We start from the raw sequence: 5,790 nt of genomic DNA, 5'->3' as shown, positions 1-5,790 counted from the left end.
TACTGGAAATACTAAAGTACCAACTTTAACTAGCATGTTTTCCATTATCCCTCTAGGATATTTTACTGATCGATCGGCTAGTTGTATACTTATTCTTGTTGGTTTCAATTCTCCAAGGTCTAGTTTAGCGTATAGTGAATACGACATTAAATTTTTACTAGCACCTAAATCTGCCAATGCTTCTATTGAACTAAGACTACCCAGAAAACATGGAATTGTGAAACTTCCTGGATCTGATAGTTTTTCTGGTATCTTATTCAACAGTACTACAGAACAATTAGCATTCATAGTAACAGCCGAGAGTTCTTCCATTTTCTTTCTATTTGTGATTAGATCTTTCAAGAATTTAGCATATATAGGTATTCCTGAAATTACATCAATGAAAGGAAGATTTACATTAATCTGTTTAAACATATCCAAGAATTTGGATTGCTCGGCTTCAAGTCTCTCTTTTCTCATTTTACTCGGGTAAGGAAGTGGTGGTTGGTATGGTTTAACATAAGGTTTTGCCTTAACTGTGTTATCTTCGTTAACCTTTTCAACTACCGGTTCTGTTTCCTTCTCTTGATCAGATTGTGGTTCTTGTGGAGTAGGAATAGCGTCATCAGAAATTACAGGTATTTCAGGTGGTTTAAGTGTAATACCACTTCTTGTGGTAATGGCTTTAGCTGTTTCATTCCGGGGGTTAGCATTTGTATCGCTAGGTAGACTTCCCGGTTTTCTTTCACCTATCAACCTTGCTAGGTTGCTCACTTCTTGTTCCAGATTTTGAATAGAAGCTTGTTGATTTCTAAATGCTTGAGCATTTTGTTCATTGGTTTGTTTCTGAGATGTGAAAAACTGAGTTTGAGATTCAACTAGCTTCGACATCATATCTTTTAAATTTGGCTTTTTATCATCGGTTTGTGGTGGTTTATTTTGAAAAATAGGTCTTTGCTGGTTGTAAGTATTGTTAGATACTTTTTGATTGCTAGGACCTTGTTGGTTGTTGTATGGAACATTTCGGTTATAATTCTGGTTTTGATTGTAGATTGGTCTTGGTGGTTGATAATTATTCTGATAATTATTTCCAGGCCTTTGGTTCATGTATGAAACATTTTCTCTTTGTTCCATTGTTTGTTCAATACTAAGACAATCTTTTGTCAAATTTGGTCCTCCACACTGCTCACAACTAATTCGTATTGAGTGAATATCTTTAGTCATCTTTTCCATTCGTCTCTCGACAGCATCTATCTTTGCAGAAATGGAATCTAAGTCATGGATAGAATCGGCTCTAGCCGCTTTAGATGATCTAACGATATCTTTTTCTTGGTGCCACTCATGTGAGTGGGAAGCAGTGCTATCAATAATTTTATAAGCTTCAGTTGCAGTTTTCTTCATAATGGAACCACCAGCTGCTATATCGATGTCTTTTCTTGTAGTGATGTCGCATCCTTGGTAGAATATTTGTACTATTTGATAAGTGTCTAAACCATGTTGCGGACATCCTCTTAATAACTTTCCAAATCTTGTCCATGCCTCATATAAAGTTTCATTTGGCTTTTGTGTGAACGTAACAATTTCTCCTTGAAGTCTCACGGCTTTAGATGATTGTTTAAGAAAATTTTCAACTAAAACATCCCATGTATCAATCGCCCCTTCAGGTAACGATTCTAACCAATCTTTGGCTTCTCCCTTTAAAGTCCAGGGAAATAACATGAGATATATCTGTTCATCCTCAACTTCTCGAATTTTAAATAGAGTACAGATCCTATTAAAGGTACGAAGATGTTCATTTGGATCTTCCTTTGGCACACCACTAAATTGGCATTGATTAGTTACCATGTGTAGGATTTGTTCTTTGATTTCATAATCTGGCGCATTAATGTCTGGTTGAGTAATTGCGTGACCTTGACCAGTGCGTTTAGCTCTCATTCGGTCTTCCATACTTAGAGGTTCCAGATTCTCCATGATTGAATTTATTGAATCTGAATCACTAGAGGATTCTGATTTAATGGTTTGTTCCTCAACATTCTCTGTTTGAATGATTGGTGGTTTCTGAGGAAAGATTAGTGGTTCAGGATCTCTGAATTGTCCCTGAATATCCTCCGAATTCTCAATTGTGAGGTCGGGTTCAAAAAATGGATTATCAGAAATTTGAATTGGAGTACTTGGTCGACTAGATGACGATTCTAAAGAAAAATCAACGGCGACAATATTGGCTAGATGTCTTGATCGAGTTACAGGTGGTGAACGTACAAAAGGTGGTGAACGTTTTGCTCGGTGCATTCACTGAATATCCTAAAAGATAAAAAATTATATAAGTTATCAAATTAATAGACTTTTCTGATTTTTCCCACGTTTCGAATAGCCAATAGATGCAGCAGGTAGCCAGGACCCTTTAAATCGGAAGCCCACAACTCGCCACTAACAAATCCAACTATTACTACGAACCAGAAAATTTTGGATGCCTATCAATTTAACCGCTTAAAATAATTTTTCGTTGAAATTTTAGAGAAATTTTAGAGAAGAAATAGAAAATTCTATGTCCTAAAAATCTAGAGCGTCGAGAAATAAGAAAGAAAAAGAGTGCGTCGAAAAACGTCGAAAAATAAAAGGTCGAAAAATAATAAAAAGAATGTAGCGCGTCGAAACTTAAAAGTCTAAAAACTAAGAATTAAAAGTTGCGTCTAAAGGTATTAAAGCTTAAAAGAAATACAATATCCAAAACGACAATAACTTAAAAAGTACTAAAATCTTAAAACGGCGTCACAAAATTCTAAAGCACTTAAATCTTAATCTAAAGAAAAAGCACTTAAGGGATTTTACGGCAAAGCCTTAAAAATCTAGAAATAAAAATAACTACGGCAAAATAATATACTTAAAACTAATTACGAGCGAAAAATAACAAAAATACGCTTTAACGATTAAAAAGATACAAAATATAAAAATAAACTTAAAGTTGTAAAAAGTACAATTTTTATAAAAATATTATTTTTATATTATTTATTTTATAAAAGTATTAATTTTATATATTTATAAAACTAAACAAAACCAATTAAAACTAAAAATACAAAATAAACTAAAAATTAATTATTAAAATAACTAAACCCTAATTAACTAATTAATTAATAATAATTATTAAATAACCCTAACCCTAATCGACAGTCAAAGGTTTCAGACCTGTCAACTCACCTCATGCGATAGCATGAGGTGTTAGTTGTTTTACCATGCGATCGCATGGTCTGCGAATTCGGGCCAGATATTGGGCTGCTACAGTGTAGTGGCCCGATTGGTTTTTTTTTTACTTTTATATTTAGTTTTTAATTTTCTGTTTTTATAAAATATTTAAATAAATAAATAAAAACTTAAATTTTTAAAACTAAAATAAGAAACTTTATAATTTTATATATATTTATCAAACTCTTAAAAATATAAATATATTGTTATTCTTTTTATGGTGTTTGTATTTTTAATATTTAAAACGTAATTTGTTTTATACAAAGAACTTAATAAAAATCTTTTTTTTATATAGCGTCTCGCTTGCGGCGTTTAAGCAAGTTCCCCGGCAGCGGCGCCAAAAATACTTGATGTTAAAGCGAAGGGGTACAAAATAGTTATATTTTTACTACAAAATACTATTAAATACGATACAATTTTACACAAGTTATTTATTTATTTATAGAGTGGATATACCTAAATCTTCCTACAACACTTATAGGCAGTGTACCTAATCGTACAGTAGTGTAGTTTTTAGTAAGTCCGGTTCGTTCCACAGGGAGCTAGCCAAGTTTAACGCTATATTTTTAAAACTATATTTGTATAAATATAAATATAAATATAAGTAGTATTTATTATTATTATAAAAGGGGGATTTTACCGTTTAATGACTGGTTTGTCGATTTTAAAACTTTAGTCGCAGTTAAAACCTAATGTAAAATATTAAAAATAAGACTTAATTTAAAGCGTAAAGTAAATGATGATAAATAAAATTGCGATAAATAAAAATGCGATAAATAAATTGACAGTAAATAAAAGTTGCGATAATTAAAAAGTGCGATAATTAAAATGACAATAAATTAAAGTACGATAATTAAAAGTGTAATTAAATATGAAATAAAGGAATTATGCTTATTTAAACTTCCGTAATCATGATGTTTGACGTGTTGATTTTAGTTTATTACCATGAGTTAATTGTCCTTTGTCCTGGATTATTCAATATGTCCGTCTGATTTTTATCCATAACAGTCCATCAGTCATAAATATAAAGTGCGAGTGTCCTCGTCAAATTATCCTTATATCCGAAGTCAAATATTCCAACTAATTGGGGATTTAAACTGTAACAAGGTCATAATACTTTGTTTAATAATTACACCAGGATATCGACTGCGTGTAACCCAAGATTTTAATACTTTGTTAATAATTACGCCAAGTGTCCTTGTACATAATTCACCATTGTTTTAATAAGTCCATTGACTATTAATCCATTCCCGTATCCGGTTAAATAAACGATTATTAGTACTTATAAATATCCCGCCCATCGTGTCCGATCGAGTGTATATGGTTATTTATATGTACGTCCAATTGTAAATCTTTATATTAAATTAACAAACTATCATTTAATTAAACAAATATAAAGCCCATTAATAGCCCATAGTCTAATTTACACAAGTGTCGTTCTTTTGTCCAAACCCCAATTATGGTAAAAAGCCCAATTACCCCGTCTTTAATATTTTAGCCCAACATCACGATTACTTCTGCTTAAATAAGCATAATAATAACTTAGCTACGAGACATTAATTTAAAAAGGTTGAACATAACTTACAATGATTAATAATAGCGTAGCGTTACACGGACAGAATTTCGACTTACACCCTTACAATATTCGCTAACATACCCTTATTATTATTAAAATTAAAATTAAAATTAAAATTAAAATTATAATATATATATATATATATATATATATATATATATATATATATATATATATATATATATATATATATATATATATATATATATATATATATATATATATATATATATATATATATATAATACGTTGATAGATTGAGAAGAGAAAAGATGTGTTTTTATTCGACCAAAACTGCGAAATTTATAGGACCTGACCCAAAATTTGGGGCCATGCGATCGCATGGAAATTACACTTCCAGGCCATGTGATCGCATGGCCTGCTTTTCCAGCTCACACAGGTTTGTTTTCTTGTTTGCCGACGGTTTTATTAAATATATATAATATATAAATATTTTTAAGAATTATTTATATATTATATTATATTTATGTGCATAGTTGACTTGTAATTTTTAGTCCGTTGCGTCGAGCGTTGAGAGTTGACTCTGGTCCCGGTTCCGGATTTTCGAACGTCCTTGTGTACAATTTAATATCTTGTATTTTGCGTTTTGCGGCTTGTACTCTTGTAATTTTGAGACGTTTCTCATCAATAATTTGAACCACTTTGATTATACTTTATACTTTTGAGCTTTTTGATCGTTTGCGTCTTCAATTCGTCGAATCTGTCTTTTGTCTTCACCATTTATTATTTAAACGAATATCACTTGTAAATAGAACAATTGCAACTAAAAGCTTGTCTTTCTTGAGGGATAATGCTATGAAATATATGTTCATTTTTAGAATTATCAATCACCCTATAACGAACAGTAAACCAGAAAGAAAGTATACTGCTATAAAGTTGTATATCATCTTCCACATCCAGTGTGTAGCAACAACATCCGTTATAACAGTTGATGTAATCAGAAACATGTAATAATATCATTTGAATCCACCTAT

At 31.1% G+C, this 5,790-nt stretch overlaps 1 non-coding gene across 1 annotated transcript; it reads left to right on the top strand.

The window, feature by feature from the left end:
- Positions 1 to 1,468: 1,468 nt before the first annotated feature.
- LOC139873677 (small nucleolar RNA R71) lies at positions 1,469 to 1,575 on the top strand. Its single transcript, XR_011767404.1, has one exon. It is a non-coding gene; the product is annotated as a small nucleolar RNA R71 (small nucleolar RNA).
- Positions 1,576 to 5,790: the final 4,215 nt, after the last annotated feature.

The sequence above is a fragment of the Rutidosis leptorrhynchoides genome, chromosome 10 (assembly GCF_046630445.1).
Source record: "Rutidosis leptorrhynchoides isolate AG116_Rl617_1_P2 chromosome 10, CSIRO_AGI_Rlap_v1, whole genome shotgun sequence".
Taxonomy (NCBI): domain Eukaryota; kingdom Viridiplantae; phylum Streptophyta; class Magnoliopsida; order Asterales; family Asteraceae; genus Rutidosis; species Rutidosis leptorrhynchoides.
The sequence above is the reverse complement of the archived record's forward strand: the minus strand, read 5'-3'. Positions and strand labels throughout refer to the sequence as shown.